Source organism: Sitodiplosis mosellana, unplaced genomic scaffold, assembly GCF_009176505.1.
Source record: "Sitodiplosis mosellana isolate CC-2019 unplaced genomic scaffold, AAFC_SMos_1.0 Smas_scaffold_6191, whole genome shotgun sequence".
Lineage (NCBI taxonomy): Eukaryota > Metazoa > Arthropoda > Insecta > Diptera > Cecidomyiidae > Sitodiplosis > Sitodiplosis mosellana.
The window spans coordinates 3,623,185-3,650,288 of record NW_022601432.1 but is presented as its reverse complement, the minus strand read 5'-3'; the positions used below and the strand labels follow the sequence as shown (position 1 = coordinate 3,650,288).

At 37.9% G+C, this 27,104-nt stretch overlaps 1 protein-coding gene across 6 annotated transcripts in view; it reads right to left on the bottom strand.

The window, feature by feature from the left end:
* LOC129576907 (frizzled-2) overlaps positions 1–25,514 on the bottom strand; it is a 51,612-nt gene extending 26,098 nt beyond the window's left edge. The window contains exons 1-2 of one of the 6 annotated variants that reach the window (XM_055463025.1): positions 22,975–25,514; positions 3,218–3,270 (exon numbers count right to left, since the gene is read on the bottom strand). The gene's annotated coding sequence lies outside the window, so the exon portion shown is untranslated. Of the gene's footprint in view, positions 1–597; positions 3,271–22,974 lie in introns of all 6 variants that reach the window. The other 5 variants (XM_055463019.1, XM_055463018.1, XM_055463022.1 and 2 more) reach the window with 5 other exon arrangements.
* Positions 25,515–27,104: the final 1,590 nt, after the last annotated feature.

Genomic DNA, 27,104 nt, shown 5'->3' with positions numbered 1-27,104 from the left:
CACACACACACACACACACACACACACACACACACACACACACACACTGGCTGGCACTCATTAAGCAAACGGTCCAAATTGAAAATGTCCCATCGAAATGTTAAGCAAAATGTTGTTGTCCGGTGTGTCCCACTCTCTGCAAAGCATTAAAACAATAATAATGTGAGCATTTCTTTTCCCTTTCTCCCTCTTGTTCTGTCACAGCCATAAAATGTCCAGTGAGTGTCCTTTTATTTAGTTATTGTTTTTGTGACGTGCAAAAATCTCTTCTACCAAATACTTGGTACACAATAAACTCGGACAATAGCAATAAGATTTCTCTATTTCAACAGAGCAGAGTGTGTTTCCAAAGGAAAACAGCACACAACGAGCGAATGAGCGAACGAGTGTGAGAGAGAAAACAATTGTATCCACATTCCAGGTACGGTGCAATTTTCGAAATGGCACAAAACACAAAACAAACACACAAAGCGAATACCGGCTATGAACAAATACAACTAGCCAGACAACCGATGCATTTTCCTAGACAAAATATGCTCGAAGCATTTCAAAATACATATGAGTTGAGACTAGAGTAAGAGCAAAAATTTACGTTACCATTTTTTTTCTTCATCTTCAACGGAAAAAAAAATCCATACGGATTACGGCTGGTGCAGAGGACCGTTTACAAACACTGCACGTTGATTTGTTGTTCAATTAGAACAACAACAACATCGACATTTGCGCTTGATAGTTTTGTTTGATCGCCAATCTCTTGTTGGCTATTCAATGGGGCGATCTAAATATAAAGTCCTGTTCAAGTCGATTTCAATTTTTTTTTTTTCGTGTATGCCAAAGTATCCACTCTCTCACGGCTTTACTGTCTCTCTTTCTCTCGTCCAAAACAAAACTCGAATGGTTATTTGGTTTGTAATTGTAATTCATACACAACATTCACTTGACACTTAGCATCAAGAGATTTACTCTTGCTCTATCTAACTAACTCGAGCAATCGACGAGAAGAAAGAAATCGTTTTCCTCTCCAATGAATCATTTACAACACTCGATTTCCATGTGTGTCTGAACACAATTTCTATAACTCTCTTTTATTTCAACTGCACCAATCAAACATCCATGGAAAATCTTTCATCTCAAGTGTTTTTTTTTCTTTTCTCGTCTGTACGATCGTCTATTTATGCTTGAATCGTATTATTATTCATTTTAGAATCACAACGTATATTTTCTTAGATTGTTGTTGTTGCTGTTTTGTTTCAATTGCGTTTGATCTAATACAAAAAAAAAATTCCGTCTTTTAATTCACTACATTTATTCAGTTTAATGCAATTTAAACGATTTAATTGATGGGCAATTTTTTTGTTCGCTTTTCGCGATTTTAGTTTTGACGTTTTCGAAATTAATGTAAAACTTCTTAATGGAATTATTGGGAGAGAGGAAAATAAATGCCGCAAACCGAGTATAATATACACACGCACACGTCGTCGGCCACACAGCCTCACATCACGGTCAACAATCAACTGAGCTGTGAGCTTGTCGGTTTATTCGACTAAGCCGTGCACATATTTCTTCTTTATTTCTGTTTTGATGCCATTTCGCTTCGGTTTGACTAACAAAATAGATACAACAAATCTTTAGCGGTATCGAATTGGGTTGGTTCAGTTGTGTGTAACGATGATCATTGACTTGTAGAGGGTTTTTGGTCATTTTTACGGCTGATTTAATTTGAAACATGATTCAATGAAATTCAAACATCAAAATTGTTACTACAATTTTCTTTTTCTCTGTGTCTAGTAGACACTGTCTGCTAATTTGATGGTGAAACTCATTTAATTTCAACGATTTTCGATGGCTCAGCACAAGCCACACCAATAGTCAAACAGAATGTTCGTTGCCCCAAAAGTTCCGGTTTGTTTTGTTGTCAGAATGCGTTTTCCATACTCTCGCACATACACACACAGAGAGACACACACACACTTATGAGCGAGAATGAGCATACGCGGACGACGGACGTGTGCGTTCATAAGTGTGTGATGGAGTGTGTAGGGAATACGTCAATATGGCCAGACAAGTTAAACTCTCGTACATTAAACTATCCCACATGCGTATCCATTGTGTATATGTGTATCGTAGTAATGCATATATGTATATTGTATATACACAACCGATGTTCGGGCTCGTTAGAATACAAATGCACACACACTCACATACAAACACTCACACGCATACGGTCGCGAGCACAGCAAAAGTGACACATACACAACGATGTGCATCGCAGCGGGTTATCGAAATATACGTACGACGTGCCCGTAACTTTCCCGAATCAAAAAAAAAAAAAAATAAAATCGAATCGTATATGATTGCTATGAAATATGCTATAGGTTAGGTAGTTCGGTCTCTTTCGCACTGCCATTGAGTATTGTCATTTTTATTTCTTTATTTAGTGTCGCGACTAATTTCTCCTGTGTTCGGCTCTCTCATCTTTGGATTTGAGCCGTAATATTGTTGTTGGTGTTTTTGTTGCTGTCGAAACGTCACTTCAATCTGTTGTCGTTGCATTTCAAATGCGGGTGCATAGCATTCACTCGCCGACCATGTCTGATTATTCTCGATTTTTGCTGTTGCTGTTGTTGTTTCTGAAGAAGATTGAGCATTTGTGGCTGCAAATGCAAAACATTCGATGTTTGACGTTTGCTGCTGCTGCTGCTGTTGCTGTTAAATCTTGTCAATTGATGGGCATTTTGGGGAAAATTCATGCTTCAATCCATTTACGTTATGTACTCGAAACTGGAATGTTGCACTTTATGCTCAACTGCTCTTTTTGGTTCATTGGTGTTTTCGTTCCACCCGAAAATTCGATTCAATTCAAACCCAACATCGTCTCAAATATTATCAATTCAATAGAGAGCGAGAGCGAGAGAGAGAGAGAGAGAGAGAGAGAGAAAGAGCAGTAAGTGTTGCTTCTTTACTTAAGCGACATGGTTTTTGCGGACCAAAATGCTCTTATTCCGACTGCGAGACACAATCATACTCTCAAACTCACACACACACTCCGACTATACTCACTTATTCGATTACAACAATGATTTTGCAAAATCGAATTTTCGCATGAAGCGAGTGCGAAATAGCACTTAGTAGCTAACCGAAACAAAATCAAACTATTTACTTGCTAATGGATATTTCACAAGCGGTACAACAACAATAGGCAAATATACACACATACCTGCATTGAAATCGTTACACTTCAACGCCTTTGGCTTTCATCGCAGCGCGCTCCTGGATAAAAAAAAATTGGGAGAGAAAAAGGGATTTAGAAAAAGTATAAGTAATTGAGAAAAGAAGAGAATTTTCCGATTTAATTTTATGAGTTTTGCTTTGACTCTAATTTAGCTTATTACAAATGGGAGAGTGATTTTTGTTGCGAAAATCAAGTATGTGCGAATGTGAGTGTTCGGTTCATCATCAGTTGGCAAATTAAGCAGTGGTGTGCATGTCACATCTTTCAACGGCACATCCTTGAGCGAGAGAATGAGAAATCATAATAATGAAAACACCGCCACACCAAATCGTTTCGGTTGCGTTCTTGATTTTCTGCTGCATTTCAATATCCATCTTGTGTACGTCTATTACAATATAATATAACGCCTCGGCTTGTTGAATGATAAACAGAGCATACGATTGTAATATGTGTTGAACTATAAATTCAGACTCGTGTCAGACACATGTTTGGAAGAGGGCATTGGAAAGAAGATGTATCGCATTTATTTTTGGCGTTGAAAAGCGGAAATTGAAATGATATAGTGTGTACGAATGCTGCCACTGCTGCTTGTCCTGGCTGCACATGTCTCATTCTCATTCAGATCAATTCATTTACATTTTTCTTCGTCGGTTTTTGTTCTATTCGACGAAGGGTGCGTAACGCACAATGCTATTCACACATTTCAAGTGAATAATAACAAATGACATTTATTAAACCAGAACGAAAGCCGAATCACGAATCCACACACTGCGTTCAAATTGAGAAATAAGATTGGTCGGAATGAACGAAAACCGAAAATAAAGGTATTAATTTCCTTGAATTAGGGTTACCACGCTGAAAATATAGTTAAATTCAACGAAATGATCGCAAATACAAGCACAAGCACACACGCAGCATTCAACAGTCAGACAGATATTGATTGTTGTTTTATTTTCGAAAATTGAATGCGGTCGATGTGACAGCTTCATTTGCTTTCAACTGGCTTTGACTTTGTTGTCATCATCGACGTTGTCGGTAAATTTCTGTTGCTGAAACGATTTCTATTTTTCTCCTCCGCCATCGTTTCAAAGTCTTGTTGTCATCGACCATTTGTAATAGTTTTTTTTTTAATTTATAACCGAAATGCGCACTGAAAATTCAATTCGAATTGCATCGGTCAAGCAGAAAACGGTGACGACGACCACAACGATGGCGAAGAATAAAAGAAAAACCCATAACTGATTACTAGTTAATGAATTCATTTATGCGGAATATTTTGCCTTTTTCTATTTCTATTTCGCGCGTGACCATAAAAATAAATGTCGTTCAAAGCGCGCGCGCGTGATTGGCACACAGTTATTTATTTAATTGTTTTGTTGTTTGTCATATGCGCTTTTCGGGTGGTTGAATGTTGCAGCTTCGTTGTAGTCGTCTTTGCCGTGTAAAACGATATTACTTGTACACTAATCGTAAAACTCTTTCAATATTATATATATATTGATTGAAATTGAAATGGGTTTTATGTCAGTGCGGCTCGAATGCGCGAATCGGTTGTTGTTGCTGTTGTCGTTTTTGCCTTTCTTTCGTGTGCATTGTTGTTTTTGCTACGGTCAAAGCGGTGGTATAGATGGTATGGGGTTATGCACAAACATGATTTGTTGTTGTTTAAGAGCACAAACCTGTGGCCCAACTATCCACAATTGAATTGATTCTTTAAGGGTTTCGCTTACATTTTTTCGCTCATAAAAACTGGCGCACTCACACACACACACACACAACAACACAAAACAATGCATCGAGCTCGGTCGGCAGGCATGCAGTAATCCAAGTCGAAACGTGAGTCGGCTGCTGCTGCTGTGTTTACAGTCGCGTAAGTAGCAAAAAAAAGAAGAAAAGAAAAAAATGGTGCAAAACAAACAAACAGACGTGGATGTGTGGTTATCATGCCCTGAGCACAATTACATACACGTTGTCTAATGAAGTTCGTACAAGTAAGACGCAACGATGTTTAACATAAATTCCGACCATTTAATGTATCAGTATCATCATAGTACGTTTGACGATGTTTTATGACGCTAAAAATGAGATTGTCAATACATCAATTGGCCTAAGCATAAAATACACAAGGGAAACAACGAAGGAAAAGCACACTCACTCGCACACGACATATGAGAGAAAATGCATAAACGACCGGCACAGCACACACAGCAACGAAAAATGAGACCGATTCGCAATGTAAACGCTTGCACTAAATGACCACAACAGCTTGGATTACCTCCACCGAATAGCACTCGGTGTGAAAATTCATTTAAAATGAAAACGTGCTGTTACGCGATGCACTCACTGTAATAATGAACAATGCACTTTGGATGTCGTATCGTTAACGCCGCGGTCGTCGTCGTACTCGTTGCATGTTTTGCGTAGTGTTTTGCATGTGCTTTTCACAGCCGTCGATGCTGCAAATTGTAAGCGAGAGAATGCTCGAATGTCTGTAATAGCCGTAATAAAGGCAACATTTTATAGTCTTTGGGCCTCAATGTGAATTGTTATTGTTTATTTGCATTTTATTTGTTTATTTTACTCATTTTTTTTTCTACTTGCACTCTAGCTCACTCTCTTTGCTTTCGATTTCTCGCTCTCACTCGCACTTTTGCTCTTCATCTCTCTTTCAAAAGCTCTTCAAACTTAAATTAAGAAAGAAAAAAATGAAATAACTCTATTGCACTCGAGATCTCTATTTTAACGCATATCCAATCGTATTTGCTATTGTAGCTATATTTAAAACCGTTTTCCGCAATTTATTCAAATTACTTTCCTGTTACACATTTATTATTTTTCTTCAACAGTTTTCTCAAACTCATTTTTTCTCTCTTTCTTTTGCTCGCTTACTCGCTCTCCGTGTCTCTGGGTATGCTGATGTTGGTGCAAACGGTTGCAAGCCATTCGAAACCAACGGCTGGCTGATTGTTAAAGATTTATTTTTGCCCCGGATGAAATGACATGAAAACAAAACTGAAAATTGATTTTGTATTTTTTTTATGTCTTGTTGTGAAGAAGAAGAGTGAAACAAAAAATTTCGTTTGAGAGAATGATTAATTCTCTTATGCACTCTTACATTGCCTTGTTCACCACTCGACATTTGAGGAGAGAGAGAAAAAAATGCAACTAACAAAACATTACAAATAATTGCGAATGTCGTCATCATCTGACTTATTCATCGTTTGCAGTAAACGAGGAAAAAAAAATTGCCTGTTTTTAAAGCGATTGTAATTTTGTTTTCCAACGCTGCTGCTCATTTTGCTTACAGTCAAACACCAATTGATCAAAAACACTACCATTTATTGGAATTTAATGTATATTATTCCGAGAAATGAGCCTGGAATATACGCATTTATTTTTTATGATTTCATTTGAAATGAAGTCGAAGCGAACACAAAGCCGTCACTCCATGATTTAAACATACAAAGTTTTTGTTTTGCTTCTTCTGTTGCTCCAGTCAATTTTATGGGGTTTTAAACTGTAGCCGTTACAACATGGCAAACGCGATATTGATGTAAGCACTCGAGTGCATAGAAAGAGAGAGAGAGAGACATAAATCGAAGTAATGCGTCTACTTGCCACATTCGTTCGAAATGACATAATATACAATGTAAACTGTATAAATTGTTCATTTTTTTGTCTGATTTCAAACACGAATTCATTCAATTCAACGATTTAATCATCATTTTGTTCTTGTCCAAAGGAACAGCAATGGACTAGAGAGAATTGACAAGGAGTTAATAGACAGAGAATGTGGTAAAGTGTTTTAGGAAGGAAACGTTTGTCAATTCGTGTTTATTAAATTAGATATTTTGTGACCGAGATGTGAGTGACCGGAAATTGCACATAAAGTCTACCATTGGTGCATACCAAATCAACGTGTGTTCCTTCAATTGACCATTTCAAGTGGCTATGCATAGCTATGTCGCCATCACTATCATTTCAATTATTCATTCGAGCAGCTCCATAAAGGATAGAATTTGCAGTTGGTTCTCTATTTTCAAATAAAAATGACTCCCCAGAGTCTCAACCTGAATTTGTATTCAGGCACGTTCAGAAATATACAAACTTTTATAGACTTTGTGTTTTGTATTTTTTATTCTCTCTCCTATTTTCTCAACATGTTTAACCGAAAAATGTTTCGATATGTGTTTTTTCTTCAGATTTTTTTCTTCTCTTTTACGGATACGAATGACAATAATTCGATTTGCTTGTTTGTTGAACCTCAAAATATAGTTTCATACAAATGAAATGTATTTTACTCCCCTTTTTTTCGTGTGATTGGTTTAAAACGAGCAGTAATTTGGAATTTCAAACTAAATATTTGCGTTAATTCGATTCGTATTCGGCATGTAGAAAGTGAATCGGCAACTTTATGAATGTAACTCATTGGCATTGCTCATAATTCAAAAACTCCTTTACCGTTCAAATATCTTTCATTTGGCTTCAAATTATGCATAAATCCATGGGAACGTTTGAAAAAGTTTTCAGTTGCAGCTTTCCTGGCAATTATGTATTTTGTCACCAATGAATCATTTTCCAGCATGGTTTATGTATATTTATCGTGTGCATGTAATTGAGTTTTAGCTTACTGCTGAGGAAGCAAACACAAACAGTCGGAAAAACAAGCTGCAATCAATATCCGCTGTCAAAGTTTATCAGTGAAGATACTCATTTTGTGTTTATTTAATGCTTGCTTGCGATATCATTTGTATAAGGAAAAGAAACTATCATTTGTCGATATCATCAATCTTACGCGTGGGATGATCTCTCTCTCTCTCTCTCTCTCTCTCTCTCTCTCGCTTGAAGTTTAATTCCATTCAAAGTTAGTAGAAGACACAAAAATCGGTTTGAAACAGACAAACTGGCGTAAGAAAAGCGGAACAGGGAAATAAGAAAGAAACAAAAAAGAGACAGAGAGAGCGCTATGGCAACGCAGGGACAATGTTTCGAAAAATCTAATACTCGATACAAAAAAAAACAAAAGAAACCGAAAAGAAATTAATGGATTTTATAATGGCATTTTTCGCAGCTTCATGCTCGCATATTTGGCTGGCTCGATCCAACAGCTGAGAGAGTGGGCGCCGTTAGCTCCTCCGTTTCAATGTTATGTTCGAGAAAATATTTGTTTTGGGACTATTTGTTTATTTCTCTCTTGTGGGCATTTTCTCACTCGCTTGCTTATGTGTCTGTATATTTATGTCAGGCGTTATGGTGATTATTATCAGCATTGGACATGCGAAAAAAAAGAGCTCAAACTTACCCGAAAAGTTTGAACGATTTTTTTCTCTCTTTTGCCATACATATCCACACAAATGTTACATAATAATCGAATGGAAAGTTTCAATTGATGCCAAATGGAAAATTGATCTTTTTTGTCACACACGCGCAAATCGAAGCTTTTTCGGTCAATTCAAAAGTTGTGCTATGGTTATTTTGGGTTATTTTTTGGTCGCTTTTGATTGTTTGTGTTTTTCAATAAAAATTGGCTTTCGTTTTAATTAAAAATCCCATTTTCAAATTTGCGCAATATATCCGAATGTTCTATTTATAGTGGGATGTCATTCAATTTATATGCCATTAAATGTGGTGTGTGTGTGTGTGTGTGTGTGTGTGTTATGCTTGGCCCAGGAAATTGAAATAAAAAGCCATTTCACCGGTTGTCCAGCCATCGTTTGGCCAAATCATTCAAGCGAAATTATTTGTGTCGATTCCTATTCTGCATACTCCCAAACGCACTTGTGCGTACGCTCACACTTGTTTCTTTTTTTTTCTTCGGTTCTGGTTTGGTTTGGGGCTAGCGCAAAATTCTCTTGCGCCTTTGATTTGAATGGCATGAAAATCCGATGGGCATTCTATATTCCCATTTCCCGAAAATTCTTATCAACTAATGACGACGCGCGCGGCTTGCATGTAAAACGGTAATAATCATTTGTTTCATGGTCGTTTCGTGAGTTCAATGCGTGTAATATATCATATACAGGCGAAAAGATTTTCCCGTCTCTACGGTCTGTTTTTTTTTCCTTTCTTTCTTTCATTTCGACGCAACACATCCCAACGTATGCATATATAAACTTTTCAGGGAAAAAAAAACCTACCAAACAAATGATTGATGGTAATAATTTATTATGTGTGTTTTGTGCTGTGCGTATATTGAAAATAGCCCATATTGCACAATAAAAATCATAATAAAAATCACTTACATTTAGCAACAATTTTATGCTGAAAGCCTTTGCATTTCATTTTCACAATTGAACAGCTGAAACTTGAAAATTCGACAAGCTACGGCTGCGTTGAATGAATGATTGAATTTTTTTTTTAATTTTTCGATGACTTAAAGCTATTTTCGATGATGGCGAATAAATAGTGAAGTGTTATGTAGTTAAATCATCCGAATTTGGAATTTGAAAAAAAAAAAATTTAATGAGAAAAAAAAGAGAAGACAAGAGTTGAAACGGGCCTGACTCATTCGTACACACCGTTGTCAAGATGGGTATTAAATAAGTGTTTGCGATATCTTTTCCCTAATAACGGCAATGCGTTTCCCCATTCTAATCGCTTATAATCCGGGTTTGAACAACAACAAAATTACATTTTGATTGATGATTTAATTGATAGATTGAAGCACTTTGCAAAGTAATTGTTTCGAAGCGAATTTCAACTGAAAACGGCTTTGTGCGTGTGCGTGTATAATTCGGTTGTATTTTTTCATCACAATAATGATCAATCAAACGTTGTGCAGCGTTGTTTCGATATGTACTAATTTCTTGGGGATTTCGCGTTGAATATTTCAATGAAGTGCGCGCACCATGTGTAACTTTGAGCAATGAATGCTTGCATTGGAGCGGCCAATAGCAACGGCAACAAAAAATAATATCCCAATTGGATATCGAACTGAAGTAGGGTGCAAGTATTCGGCTTTGTTTTTTTTTTCCTATTCTGTCTTAACGCATTAAACAAACATCATCAATTATCCGGCCGAGTTTCAATTGCAATAACAACAGAGAAAAAAAAAATGATTGAATTTCGAGTGGTGTACATCGGCTAGCCGCATTGTTTTCAATGCTCTCGGTGTGTCGATACTTTCCAATGGTAAGTGTGTGTGTGTGTACTTTTCCATATGTTGTAGTGTGTAATCATCCAAGTATTTGCCGATTCCGATGGAATTAATTGGTCAAATATTGAATTTGATTGGATATTGAAAGCACACAAAGTGACTTCATTGCAGTCGAAGCTAAGGCAGGCGGCAGCAGCAATGGCAACGACGACGACGATGGCGACGGCAGCAGCGGCATAACCATGTAAAAATCTTGTGGTTTTATTGCACACATTGTGGTTTATTGTGCATAGGCTACTCGCTCTCTATTGTGATTTGAACACATGCATGGACGGCCCAGTTTCACATTGAAAATGCTCTATGCATACTATGCATTGCATAGTGTGCTGTGCTGGGCAAAATGTGCGTGGAAAATTCGATGTTGTTATGGGTGTGGGTTATCTCATAAAACCATATCATAGCAAATAATTGCACTCATTAAATGTCGTTGGCAGTTTGTAAAAATCACATTTGGTCGACTAAGCAATTTTCAAATGGTCACGCTGCTGGCGCAAATGAAAAAAAAAACGAATGAAACGAAATGAAAAATCTCCCCCGAAAAAAAAACAGACACTCACAACCGAGAATTGGGCTGTGAAAAACGAGAAGGATGGTCAAAATGTGTTCTTGACAGGATAAACATGCATATAGCTGTCACTTCAATATGGTCGTTTTGAAATTTGTTCTGATTAAACACTCATTCACCATTGGGAGAGCCGATCATCATTGTCCACATCGCTTTACATCCGAAATACACAGATATTACTTCCGTTGTCCAAATATTGGAAGTCACTTCACGGTCCTTTGGTCGCTCTCTCACGTTCTTTTGAAATGAATTGCCGAATGAAAAAAAAAAAACGCTTTATATTCGGAACATAAGCCCCGCAATTATTGCCGCATGATAGATTTTGAGTGGCTGTCAAACCATTTTGCATAATAACAAAGAGCTCACGGAAATGATGTGATGGGACCGATCAACCCTCAATCATCATTCATTCCAATGGATAGATCCGCAGAGGAATAATTGCCAAATTATTTTTAATGAAATCCATGCATTCGGCATGCTGCCACTGCTGCTGCCAACAAATTTGTGGATTCTTTTATTCCAGCATTTAATTTAAAATTTTCCAACAATTTACGTAGATGAAAGAAATAAAATAAAGGGCCAAATGGGGAATGTAAGGGACAGAGAACGAGAGAGAACGAGAGAGAGAGAGAGAGAGAGAGCTGTGGAGAAAAACCGGGAGACAAATATGAATGTAATTGACATTGATCCCATGAAAAGTTTTCAACAGTTTTCCCATTCCGAAAAAGTGGCAGCCAGTTTTCCTATCTTTCTCGCCCATTATTATGATTGGGAGGCATAGAAATGATGATTTCAGCAAATTTCAGTTGATGCATGAATGTGACACTTTGGCAACATCAACACATACACATGATGTGCTGCTATTGCCATGGCAGTGGCTGCTACTGCTGAAAATAAATGATCAGGCGGTTTTGCTGACATTTTATTGTATGCTGATTGATTAAACTGCATGATGAGACTTCTTTGAAACATGATGTGACACGATGGCTATGGCGTACTATGGTGACAACCATCACACCATCCACCGTGGGCATCGCTCAGTGAAACTCAATCCAAATTAATGTCGAAATCCATTATGCTTGTTAGTGTTGTAAATCTATAATAGAAGCAAAAATTTCTATGTAACATGATGGTGACCGGGCCACCTCAACTCAATAAAATACACACACACACACCACACGATGTGGTGTTCCCAATATTTCCAAACCGTTCTGAGTTCATTCAATTTGCCCGCCGATATGAACACGGATGAAATTTATCAAGCAGGAAGATCCATTCAACCAACCAACCAACCAAACCAAACCATCATTTTGGCCGTGTAATTGAATAACATTGCAAACTAAAAAGCTGCGAACAGAATCTTTTTTTCCTCTATATCGTTTTTTTTTTAATTTTGACACTTGACACTTTATATGCATATTCGAATGACACGAAGAGGCAAGCAGTCAGCTTTTTTGTTGGTCTATCAAACCATTTCGTTTTCGGAAATTTGAGTCGTCGAAAAAAAAGGGAAGATGAACACATTGGTTCATATGGCGTGTGTAGCATGTTATTTTTCATTCGGTTATTCCTCTTTACTTTCTGCATTTTGTGCGCCATTTGTTTGTTTGGCATTGTCATTTTTATCATGGTGTATTTCTCCTAGAATATTTATTATAATGCGTTCACGAGAATATAGAATATGATTCGAAATGATTTATTACACCCAAGTAAAATTATGCAAAATCGGTATAATATATGATCTTTGCGCTTAGTATCTCGGATAGCTTCTGTTTGGCCGTTTCTCGCTCTCTGTCTCTCTCTCTCACACACACTCTTGCCTCGCTTTTTTGCGCTTTGGCTCCCTTTGGGTCTCCGTAGTTCGATCTCGGTGTGTCTCCCCTTTTCACTTACGCCTATCTTTTGTGCGTCGGTGTATGTGTGTGCCCGAATGACCAGTGGCAGTCTGACCGCCGGCGGTATTGTGTTACCCAGAATACATTATACTTCGTTAATCGGTATTTTCTCGCCTTTTATGCGTTTTAATACAGCAATGCTTATATTTCGGTCATTTCATAGGCGTATATATGCATTTATGTCTATATTGTTCATGCAGTCAACAATCTTTACCTCTGAACACAGACGCAGAACGTTTTGAACACCAATTTTCGCAAAATTGTACATAGCGTTGTACAAAAGAGCATGTGCCAAAGTTCTAAAAGTGAATTTTTTACATTTTTACATTCCAACACTTGCCATACTGAAAAAAAATAGTTCATATTCTTTTGGGCAGAAATCAGTTTCGAAATTCAAAGCTTCAAAGTCGCTTATTAAGAAAGGGTCAGAATAAGGACAGCAATAAAGTCATTAATATTTACTTTGAACTTGTTCTTATTATCAGCCATATTTTGGCTGCAGACGGCACTTTATAGACGCAATATTGTCTTTGTCAAGTTTTGAAAATCAGTTCATTTTCTTCTGCAGATAATAATAATAATTATTTTTAAAGTTGCAGTAAAATCATTTGGACATCCTTTCAGAAATGTATATGAGTAAAACTTTGTATGCTTTTCAGTAAAATCACAGAATTTATGCATATAATCTGTTGTTTTTTTTTTTTTTTTTTGAATAGAGTAATGGACTCATTGTTGTTTGAAAGCAAAAATGTCGTGGCCAAGCCATAACAAAACCACAACAGACCATCGACACAAGTACGCCATCGTAGCGTTGTACTCTTAATGGATATTCTATGTTTTTTGATTTCAACCAACGCATATACTGCTCTAGCCACAGCTACTGCTGCATGCAAACTGAAAAACTATTTATTGTGTCAACATTGAAAATTTTGCTGTAATTCAAATTTACAATCAATAAAAGTGAAAACGTTCCCTTTACGTAGTAAAAACGAAAAAAAAAACTATTCGGTTCGGTTTTAATTGACTTAAGCGACGAAGGGTAAACGTAAACTGCAGGTTGTTGTACGACAAAAAGAGACCAGAAAGAAAAAAAATGTTTGCAAAAAATGAGGAGACAGCGTTTGAGAGAAAACGAGAGAAAAGAAGAAATCCAAAAAATTCCGACTGTAATTAGTGCTGTTTACGAGAAGAGCACAAACCGAGATGAGCGACAGAAAAACACAGCTAATAAATGTCATCGAGAAATAAATGATGAAAATTTCTTTAGTGCAAAAGCGTTCATTATGTGATTCGAAAATGGTTTTTGCTTGGTGGTTCTGGTTTTGCTGTTCGTTCGTTTCTTTGTTTGCCTCTTTTTTTGTTCCTTTTTAACTCTTCATCTCTCACTCTCTCCGTCTCTCCTGAGTGTCGTTTTGTGTGTCTTGTCTCCGCAAATAACAATTTTCTGTGAAACACGCGCTGTGTGCTTCTTCTTGGCTATTTTCGCCACATTCATCTATCTCAGCGTAAAATCCTCTTGCGTTTTAGCTGCGTGTTGTTGCTTTGCATTGACTGTGTGTGTGTGTGTGTGTGTATTTTTGGTGTTTAGTTTGTAATTGAAGCGTTAGTGTATACAACGGAAAACTGTCTTGAGTTTGGCGATGAGTTATGGTTGCATGTAGGATTTTTTCTTCAACTTTATTCTGACATGTGTCATACGAAAATTTTATGGGGTTTTTCTTCGTCTTTTGCTCCAAATCGTACACAAACGCGCGCGCGCTATCCTTCCACTTTTGGGTGTAAAAGCAACAACAGCCACAGAAAAATAAATCCGACACTGAGGAACATTTCGAAGCAATGCCAGGAAATTTTTTCGCGCAAGAAATACAGCCAATGCTGTAGACAATCGTAACCAAAGCCTTGTGAAAATAAAGTGGCTTGGTGTGTGTGTGTGTTGATTTTAGCCGCATAATCACATTTTTCGCATTTACATACCAAATTTTCCGCTGACAGACAACGAAAACGACAGCCCCAAAGATGAGTCAGTCACATTTAATAAATGACGATGCTGGTGCGCGCTTCGCTTGCAATCCAGTCACTAAGTCCCAGTAATGATTGCTTTTTCATTCAAATCGGTTACGACGGACGGCTGCTGAAATAGCCATGGTCGCGCGAGTGACGCTCATCACTTATACAGAACAGAGAGAGAGAGAGAGAGAGATGGAGTTTGAACAACGACCAATGACATTAGTGTCACAGACGCGTGAGGTATACATGCCAAAACGAGAATGAAATTTATTCCATTCGAAGATCATTTATTTATTCTTGTAAATTCTAACGTGACATTTCCAACAAACCACGCAGCCAATAACGGCTGGCAAGAATGTGAACGGAACGGAATGGGACGAGATAGAGAGTGTGAGTCAGAGAGAGAGAGAGAGAGAAAGAGAGTAAGAGAGAGAGAGAGTGAGAGAGAGCAAAAGAGAAAAATAGCAAACCATGTAAATTATTTCTTTATCGATTTTCGATTTTTCTTTCTGCAAACATTTTTGTGATGGTCTGAGTATGGGGCAAAAAACGACACATTCAACGCTGCAACAGACATTCACATACCGGAATTCCCTCGAATCATTTGCTCCAATTCAGACAAAAAAAACGACAGAAACGAAAGAAAAATGCTCGCATCGAATCGGTTTGGATGTTGTTGATGATTTTTTTCTTCTTATTTTCAATGTTCGAAAAGTTTTCCAATCACTTCATTGTCATTGATAATGTTTAGAGAAAGAAATTTTCTCGAAACGGAAGCTTCAAATAATTTACAAATATACAGTTGCAAAGGGAGAAGAAGAAGAAGACGACGATGATTGCAAAAAAAAAAATATATCGTTGAAAGGACAATCAATGTGGACATATAACGTTTGGCTACAAAAAAGCGAATTTGTTCAAAGTTAAAAGCAGCATTAAGTTTTAAGTGCTTAATCGAACAACATCCTTTGCTTTTGATGATATGTTTGTCATTTTCGTGCGCAATTCTTTTCTCTTCTGTGTGTTTTTTTCTGTTCAATTGCTGTTGAAATTCTCTTCTTATAGAAAATTGGTGATGCGTGTGTACGTTCATTTCGACAGCAGCAGCAGCAGCAGCAGCAGCAGCAGCAGCAGCAGCACATTTTCCCGCCGAACTGCATTGAAATTGAACGATTATATTTTACCACCCTCTTGATGTTCCTGTGATTTCACTTTTATGTGGTGTTTTTAGCTTAATTTTCCTGCCATTTTACATCATTGCCATATTCGGCATTGAAATTGTGTATACGGTGCTTAGCTGCCGGCACTTTTATCGGTAGTACGTTTCTCTTCCTCTTTTTCTTCTTTTCATTCTTCGTTTTTTTTTTCTTCACATTCATTGAGCGTTTTCATCTCGTGAGGAAAATTGTATCCTCCTATTTGAGCATTCTGATCAGCAGTCGCAGCAGCAGCATCACGAGTGAGAAGGGCCCCCATATCACCATGGTTATCCATGTTGTGTAGCATACTCGTTGTATGCCTAAGAAGCAATATGAAGGAAAAAAAGGATGAGTCACACATAAAGGTGCAAGCGATTGCACTTGTAACATCTTTGACGCAGTGAAACATGATTAATATCGAGTCAGGGACAGAGAAGTTGATCAACATTCAGGAAGAAAAAGTTTCCACTACACGAAACGTTTCATCGGCAACGAGAGCGAGAGGGAGGGCAGACGATGCGCTATCAATATGTCACGCGGAAATGAACGGAAAAGTGAAATGCGAAATTAAACTTGTTAGAAAATTTGAAAACGGTGGAAACGGGAAAAAAAAAGAGAATGAAATCGAAGAGGTGCCTTGAGGAGTTTGCAAATGCGATTGAAGCAGCAGGAGCAGAAGCATTGGCTTGACAAATTGCAATTTTCTTCATTTTTGGTTCGTTTTCATTTGCACGTCGCACATCAACGTGCGATTGGTTTCGTTTATGATTAATGAAAAAAAAACATGCGGTTAATTAAATAAAATGCGATAAAGGAATGGAAAAAGAGGTGAAACCGAATTGTGGCAAACCGTAATTCTTACGCTGCAATAAATGTTAAGCAAATAGCATTACGATTTGTTTTCCTGTCCTTTCATTTCCGCCATGTTTTTTTCCCGCTCGCTCATTTCTCTCTCTCTCTCTCTCTCTCTCTCTCTCGCTCGTTCGCTCGCTCCTTCTACTTGGTTCGTTTGTTGTTCCTGTATATTATTTGTTTTGCTTTCAATTTGGCTGCCTTACTAAATAAATAATGCCGAATAAACGTGCACCATCGAGGATGTCGATGGGAAGAAAAAAACAAGCGCTAGCGCGCTAGTTTGTCACGAACATGGCTCAAGTAGTATGCGATTCCTTCTATTTATTCCTGTCGCTGCTGCTGCTGCTGCTGTTGCCCGAGTTCAATAAACTGAATCCGTCGGTTTTTGTTTTCTAGAGTGAACTGCATGATGAAGATTCTAATGTTTTTTTGATAGCTCACCCGAATATAGAAGAGAAAAAGAAAAATACCCACTTACATTACATACCAAGTCCGTTCGTTTAGCCGAATGAAAAATGCGAAAGAGCCAGCAAAGAGACAGAGAGAAACAGTACCGAACAAAGAGAGCCGCGCTTCGACTTCGAAGACAGACATACACAAACGAATTGGAAATTCTTCTTTGTCGACAATAAAATCATTTCATTCATGCACATTTATTTTACATTTTTACAACCAGCCATTTTTTCCTTGGCATTGGATACAACTTTCTTTTATCCAGTCGTTTGAAAATGCTTGTTTCGCCGATGGTTTGTGATTGTGAGTGTGTGTCGCATTTTTTTCCGTTTCATCTTTGCACTGGATGTCCTCACAATTTTCTAGAAGTATACAAAAGAATGGCGTTTTTCTTCACTAGTCCACTTTTTTATGTTGCTTTCATTCGGAATTGCTACTGAATCAGCCAGCTTGTCTCTAGTGTCTCATCGTCAGATATCTGAGACTTGGTTCCGTTATATTGGAATTTTTTTTTTCAAGTTTATTCCTTAAGATTTTTTCTGTTGTGTTTTTTTTTTTGGTCGTTCGTTCGTTTGTTCCTTCGTTTAGTTACAGCATCATCGTATCATCTTATCGCGTATTCATTGCTTAGTTTGCTGTATGCTCTTTTCGGAGAAAATATCTTTACACAGTGCCGACAATAGGCAACCTTCATGCATTTCACTTCCGAAAAAAAACTTTCTCTGTTCGCCAACTCCACCACCACCACCATCGCTACCACCATCATCATCATCATAAATGTGTACACCAAATGTTTTTGTTGCGCTTTACGTTGCTTTGCAACTTGCCCTCTGCATTGAGACTTTTCGTCAATGCCAGTCTGTCTCTGTTCCTCTTACTCTCTCCCTTTCTCTTTCGTACCGAGTAAAGGAAACCCAAGAATGAAAAGCAATGTGGAATATTTACCATTTTCTTAGCTCTCTATGCTATACTCGCTTTTCTCTTTTTCATAATGTTACGTTACCGTGTTTTTTTTTTCGTCGTCATCGTCTTCTACTTGCTTCTCGCTCTTGTTTGGGTTCGCTGTGTATATGCGTGCGTGCAAGAGTGCGAAAGACTATTGCATTTGTATTTGTAGCAATATGTCAGTACATAAAGAATGTGAGCACATTTGTTATTCTTGAGTGTGGGTGCAATTTACCATCTTTTGCTCAATATGAGGCGCTTTCTCTCTCTTTCTCTCCGTGTGTGGTTTTATCAACGTTGAAACATGTTCGCCTTTTGCCTTGCCGTTCAGATGCGATCGAAATTGTGCACAAGGCACGGAGAGAAGCCGAAGCACACGATATACCCAAATGATTTAACAACCAGGGCTATATGTGACAACAGTATCACCGACGAAGAAGGACTGTTAAACGTATACCACCACCACCACCACTACCAATACAAGTTCACTCGTTCGCTGCCTCACACACACATATATACACGCAAACCGAGGTGCAATCACAGTTCCTATACACACATAGTCAAAATACACACGCTCGATCCCATTGACATTCTGTCCCTTTTCCACCGTTGCTGTTCCACAAAACAAACGGGATTTTTGTGTTTTGTTTTTTTTCTCGCACCATACATACGAAAATTTAGATAAACAAATTTTGTGAAGCCAATACACAAAGCCGTCTCTGCGTTAATGGCACGCACAAATGGCAACATAAGAGATCGATATAGATATAGCGTCTAGAAATTACTCATTTATTCACTTACACAAGTGTGTGCACATGCACGGTAGAAATTCAACGGCATAAACACAACACACAGCATAGTACATACACAATAAAATATGTATGAGCACGAGTGAACGGAGTGAGTCAGTGGGCGAACGAGTGAGCAAGAGGCAGAGAAGGCAATGACTGCCGTTATATTGTAGCTAAATACAGTTTTGGCATTTTACGTTCATTATTTTCCAACTGCTGGATGTGCATGGTGGATGAGCCTTCTTCACGCGCGCCAAGCGAAAATACTATAGAGAAAATTTATTTGGGGTAGTAGCCGTATGAGCTGAGAGACAATGTACATTTCGAATTTAGCGTGAACAAATATATATATATATATATACGGTTTTAGTGTGTGTATATATATATATATATAGATAAATAAACATCGAGAACGGGGTGGATGGAAATTGTACGGTTCAATGCCGGGTGCTTAAGATGGAATATACACACAGAGAGTGTGTGTATGTGTGTGTGTGTGTATGCTCCGATGGAGATTTACATTTACGTTGAAATATTTTAGCGTCAAAACCGACACTATTGTACTCTCTCTCTCTCTCTCCATACACACAACGCGAGCTAGCATTGTATCGAGTCTCTCTGTGTATTTTGCTCCATATGAATTTCCTTATTCGATCAAAAGCAGGCAATCCGCTCTAAAAAGCACAAAGCACCGAAACCATTACCCACGATGTTTACGCTGTTCTATGCTTGATTTTGATGGCAGTCATCGTCTCTCACTCTCTCTCTCTCTCTTACTCTTTTTCAATCCCATCTTTGTCTCTCACTGCATAAATTTAACTTAAATGTGGCTTTCGACTAAAAACATCAACCGAAGTGCGAATAGTTTGTAGGACAAAGTTAAAACAATAGCATTAGGCGTGAGCCCGTATTTGCATTCATTTGTTTTTGCGTAATCTAGGCAGTGAATGTACTGTACTATGGTATGCTGTGAGCGGTGTGCGTATGTGTATACTTAGGCCGCATTGTGTGTACATATGCAAAGTCGCATTCCTTTGCTTTGCCCAAAGATTAAGATGACAAAGTAAACGCTTGAATGGATTTATTATCCACAGAAGCGTTGTGTCTCTTGCAATCACAACTAATGCCACCTTTTTTTTGGATTGTATTCAAGGCATGACTTTGTACCGAAAACCGCTATTGTCGCTCGATTTAATTTCGCACGCATTTCGAATTTATGCATGTGTTGTGTATGTGGCTTTCTATTTTGTTAATTTCTGGCTTCTACAATTGAAAGCTCACAATTCCGAGTTGATTTGCCAAGAGACAAATGCCACCAACAATTACAATCGAACAAATCAATAGCAAGAGTATTCGCAATTTACTTATGGAAATAAAAAGCGTCAGAATCACTTCATTATTTAACGGAGCATTTGCTGAATACAACACTGCTGTCTACTTCATTGTCAAACAGTTGCAGTGATATCATTTAACGAGAAAAATATTTCATTCAGTCTGAAACTGTGCAAAGCGTTTATCCGTGCCATTTTTTTCTCGCCATTATGCGTCGTGTTATGCTCATATACACACACACACACACACATGAAACGGTTCTATTATACAAAAGAATCATCTTCATCCATGAACATTTTATTATTTTGGTATCACGCTCATTTTTGCTAAAATGATTCTACTGCTGTTGCCGCTGTTACTCCTAACATTCTCAGTGAACGAGCAATATGCGATCCTATTCAGTTTGATAACTAGTGTGTGCTGAACAAAAAAAAAAAAAAAACAACACGAACATACTCTATGCTCCGAATTCGCTTTTGTTCTTAGAATAAATCTTAATGAACTCGTGACGATTAAAGAATATCACGTTGCTGCATCGAATTCCATCTTAGGTGTGATATTTGTTTTCGTTTTATTATACGTTACATTCGCGATCACTTTCATTCACACATTTTGTGTGGTCTATGAATAGAGTCGAAACACTTTTCGCATGGTTTATTCACCATTGTTTGCATTGCGATGCATTGGACTGTGCAAAACGGTTTCAAATCTAAGCATATCGCATGTCTGTTTCTGGGAGTTGACTGTGAATTAAATTGAATATTATGCGAATAAAGTGCATGAATCGTCATTTGGTCTATAGTCTCTGCATGAAACGGTCTACATTTAAAAAAATTCTTTTTGTCCATCGTCAAAGCCAGTGTGGATTTGCTTTTTTGAAAGCTATTATATCATATGATGCAGCTGCAACACGAAACTATTTAGCAATGAATTTTCAAGAGAATATAAATTTTAACGAGAGAAGAAAAAAATTCCGGCATGAAAAACAACAACAACAACAAAATCTGAGAATCGCAGCAATTCAAACACTTGATTTAATTTCCAAAAATTACACTACAACTTTTCGTCTCGCCTCAGCATCGAGCGGCAAGCATTCGAATGATAATTTTCACTAGCAAGACTCAAAAATGCATTGTACAATAAATTGCAATTAACTTTTCGCAGTGATGCGCCGGAAACTTTTGGTTTTGTCTATATTTTTTACTCTCTTCCTTCATTGCATTAGTACACAACCTCCATTATCTTATGGTTTAGCGTGTTTTTTTCACTCTTTTTCCTCTCCCTCTCTCACTCTCCCCCCCCCCCCTCTCTCTCTCTCTCTCTCAATTCAAAGTGCATATTTAAAATGATTCCCTGTTTGTGGCTCTCTTTTACATGCGCCCGTATTACAAACGAAACGAGAGACAGAGAAAAAAAGCGCCAAAGAGATTATAAAAAAAAGAAGAGAAATAAAAGAGCGAAACATGGTGGAATAGACGAGAAATAGCGGGTGAGCGAGAGAAAGGAACGCGAATATTATGATAAGTGGTGCTTAGAGCTGCACAGTGAAACACCCACCGCAAGCTAAAGTAAAAAATTCCATAGCAGTCCAATGCCTTTCACGGATAGCACTTTTTCATTCTCTACTTCACATAGGTGCTTTGGCACAATGAAAACCGAAACATCAAATGAGAGAAGCAACAACAACAAAAAAAAAACAACATCGGGCTGAGGAGGAAATTGATGTGAGCCCTCAATGTGGTGGCTTCAAGTATGATTCAATCACATAATTCTTTTTCGTGTTGGTAGAATGAAAATTGCCACACTTTAAATATTGAATAAATGAAAGAGAGAGAGAGAGAGAGAGAGAGAGAGAGAGAGAGAGAGAAACGGCAATATTGTCACAGTGAACAGCGGATAAGCATTAGTCATACTTTATTCAAGAAGCCATGTCCAATGATTTCGGCTGCTCAATGCATACCACCAATCGAATTTGGATTAAACCAAAAAACAAATATCCAGTTTTTTTTTTCGTGAGTGTGTAAATCGTTTTTTATTTTTATTTTTCGCGGTAAACAACAAAGTGTTTCATTTGGAATCGGGTTTAACGGGATCAGTGTGGCAATGCCGGTTTCATTTATTGTCATCAGCAAATTAATCGATGTGCGATTTTGAGCTTACCCCAAAAGTAACACACACACAAAAAAAAGCACACATATCGAACGATAACTCATTAGTTTATCTTTATTGTGCAATTAACTGTGTCACTTTTATGGCTCATATTTTGTCTCCTTCTCTCTCTTGCTTCCTCTCACGTTATCTCCTTTTCTGTTCATGTTTCATTCAATTATACCACAAATAATGACATACGGAATGTTATAATCGAAAATTAATATGTCAGATTACAAACGGTCAATTTTATACGTGCAAAGCGAAAATAAGAAACAAAATGACTAGCTCTTTCGTTCATTCATTTCATCGTATCCATGTGCTAGCTGAGTGTGTTGTCAGCGTTTTATGCTAAATTTATTAGAAAATATAATAAGTTGGTTGATTCATGCGTCTTACCTTTCGGGATCCGGTGTTTGTGTGTGTGTGTCTCTCTGTCTATCTGGCGATGAATCGATCAGTGGCGGGCGGACGGACAGTCGGTACAACTGACGTACGTACGATCGAACGCAAGTGCGCTCCAAAACAATATGAGACAATGAATCGGTATTTTATTTGCTTTCGAATCAGTTCAGTTTTGACACGTTTGTCACTTCATTTACCGTCGATAAGAAGTTTTAATAACAACCGATAAACCAAACATAGCGAAATTCTTGATAAGACTCAGGCTTTTTTTTAAACAGAAAAATAAAAGGTTTTTCAAACCTTCGGAAATGTCTATGTCGCTGTTTCCTGTTTACACACAAAATAATATTGATATGTACAGTATGCTCCACAAACGAAGAGACGAAAAAAAACACACCACCAAACTGAATTTGGTATAGAAGTAGTGTATTTGTGTGACAATGAAAACCAATTTCAATCGGTTCGGCTACTGCCACTTCAACTCTATTTAGTCTATGTTTATTTAGTGTTATGTACTGTTTTTTCCTCTCCAAGTCGCTCTCTTTACTTCGTTTGTGTTTTCTATAAATGTGAAAATTGTGTGTTGAATAGCACCAAATGAACCGAATTGATTGAAGTGAACAAACACTTAATGAACTTCTTTGCATTGAATGGAATCCATTCGACGAATTTTCATATATTGTGTGTCTGTTTGTGTGGTGTGCTGTTGTTGTTGTTTTTATTTCTATGCTTCTCTTCTGACCCCGTTCATTGCATGCACTTGAATCGATTGTTAGTTTGTTTCACACATTGTAGATACGACAGATTCAATTTTCTTTCATACTCATCTCTCTCTCTCTCTCTTGCGCTATCGCTTACTTGCTCTCTCACACTCTCTTCAGATGTTAAATGCGATTTATTGAGATTTGACACGCACAATAATCCACATACACATAATGCACGCATCAGTTTCTTCCGAATTGAGAATATATCTCTCGTTCTTTCAAAGTTTACGTAAAACTGTTATTTCTTTTTCATACATGTATATATTTTGAATTATAACTTTACATTGTTTTACGTCTCTCATGTACCGTGTGTTTATGTTCGGTTTGGCAAGCATGCAGAAAAAAAGAAACAACACATCGATACGGTCTTCGATGGAATGGCAGTTCTTCACACATATATGCACATAACGCGAAAGAGAGAACGAGGTAAACAAACACGGTTCATTTTTTCTTCTTTCATACAAATTTCTATCGATATGTTGTTGTCAGTTTTGTTTGGCTGCATCTAATAATTGTACGTTCACAAATGCAATCGAGCGCGTTTTCTCTCTTGTTTCTTGTCTCTTCGATTCAGTTCACGATCGTTTGATTTTTATTGTTCGTTCACAATGTTGAATTTGCACTTGACATCAAGCGTAAAATAAGTCAATAATCGCAATTAAATTTGCCACCAAATGTTAAACAAGCGAATCAGTTCATTGATTTAAATATACACAAATCAAAATCAAAACACTGGATCGATTCAGAATTCTTTCTCTCGCTGTTTTAAATAACAAAACATAAAACAATCAAGCACAAATAGCGTCACTCACGGTTGCTCGCTAAATTTTGCTGTTACCATTCGGAATTAGATTATTCGATTTTGTTGCCGAAAATGGTGTTAAATTTTCGGTCGTTTGTTGGAGTGCGGAGTGAATGAGTTGATGGGTTACCTCCGTTTGTATTTATTTATGACATTATTATGGGCACACAAACTTTATTATGCGTGTGTGTCTGTGTTTATGTATGGTGTTTGTGTTCTTAAATTCTTGGTACTTTTATTTTGACGCGCGGTAGCGACAACGCAAATGGCTCCAATCCGACGAAATGTTCTCCAGAAACTGATTTCAAATGAAATATTCCTTCAGATTTATTTTTATTTATTCGAGTTTTGGGTTGTATGTATTGCGGTTCAGAACAACCGTATGTACACAAATACATACACACGACGGCCAGCGAGAGTGTATGCGTGGCGAATTTGTTGACACTGGCATGGCGAAGTATAGTTGCACGATACACACTGACACCGTCAGATCAACACCGATACACATTTATAGGTTTGTGCAAATGCGAGAGAAACGAATGTGCGATTCTTTTGACGATTGAAATAAAAATCTTCTGAATTGTCGAATAAAATTGAAAGACTGAATTCAAGATAAACCGACACAATTTTAATCGAAAAAAAGTATATAAGAAACCTTTTAAATCCACAAACATGAATATTGAATGAACAATTTTCCACGCTTCTTTGTGCTGAGGGTGTCGCGTGCGTATTCTTAGACGCAAGACTATGAGCAAAAGCTGTGTGAAATGTGATTTAAGCAGATATAAACGCGCGCACACATACAAACAAACAAGCAAGCAAACACAGTACGCACATATAAATTCACTTGTACGCACGGCGTTTTGCATTTGCGATGAAAGTAAATACAAAGTCAAAGTAATGAATGGCACAAGTGTGAACTGGCAAGCATTGGTGGCCCTCTCGCTCGCTTGTGTGACATCGTCGTCGTTGTCGTTGTCGTCGATGTAATATACAAACAATGGATGTATGTGCCTATAGACGATGTGAGTTAGCCGCGTCGCACACACTTGTGAATGAATTGGCCATCAATACAAATTCACGTTAGCATTTAATACAAAGACACACGGGCTACACTACGAATGCCAAACAGAACGGAACGTTCTTCGGTGGCTTCCCTTCGTTTTTTTTTTTTTTGGCAGCAGCAGCAGCGGCGGCAACAGCGACGATAGCAACGATACGATGGTAACCAACGCGATTATTTGCGCACTTACACCAAGAAAGGCACGCGCCATTGTATTGGTGACGCCGTTATCGTCGTTGTCGTCGCTGTCGCTGTTGTTGTTGCTGTGTTTGTTATTGTAAATGTTCGTTTGCCGTAATGTTTTGGTGTTGCTACTTACGATACATGAGTAAATTCGGTTCTTAGTTCTGAAGAGCACTTACTCCGTTCCGAAAAGTTTCGTCGGAAAATTGCGAGGCGAATGTGCACAACGAACCGATCGACACAGAGAGAAAATCAGAAAGAAATTTCCAATGTGAATCACTACCGTCAGAGCGCGCGAATGAATTTTATTTGGCAATCAGCCCATTTTATTTACCAGCGCCGAAAGGGAAGCGAAATTTTTTCGAATTTGAAATACAATTTACATTGGTGTACATAGGCGATAGCAGAAACGGCAGCGGTAGCAGCCGTCGCACTTTACCGGCATGCACGATGCTTTATCGATTCAGACAGTGCATTTATGCGAATAAGAGAGCAAGTAGCTTCGTCCCCAATGTGCATGCACTCGAAATTGTCTGTCTACTTGCTTGCCTGCCGTTCCACCCGCTATCTTTTCCCTTTGATCACAAACGCAAAACAAACTCTTCAGAGTCCTTTCTTTAAGATATTTCGCCTCGTTGATTTGTGTGTGTCCACAGCATATATTTTGGTTTGGTTAGTTGGTTGCCTGCTTGTTTTGTACTTACGTCTAACGATGACTTTCACTTTCACTGCATTAATTTCCATACTCAACGCTTTACCATTGTACTTCAGGGCTAGAACGGAAAAAGAACTCTGTTTGATGTGTGTGTGTGTGTGTGTGTGAGAGAGAGAGAGAGAGAGAGAGAGAGAGAGAGAGAGAGAGAGAGAGATGGAGTAAGGGAGTTTGAGAGAGAACGAGATAAGAGTGAGCAATATTGCATTTCAAATAGCATGATGTGAACACAATAAAAAAGCAGTGACCTTTCTATAAAATGCTAAATACGTCATCACCTCCACATCAAATAAAATAACGCATTTTCATGGAGATTATTTCGAATGAGTGTTTTATTCCCTCTTGTGAGAAAGGCGCATTCGCACGCAAAAGCCTTCGCACCTCGTAAATATTCGTTGTTGTTTTTTTTTTTAAATTACGAGAATCATGTGTGTAACCCATGCCATTCAACATATTCAATGAACAGCGATGGATAAAACATTGACATTTATAAAATTCATTTTGGTCGCACACTGCACAGCACACACCCTTTTAATGTGAGGCCCGAAGGAAGCATTTTGTCACTGCATCCGAATATTCATTTAACACAAACGTGTGCGA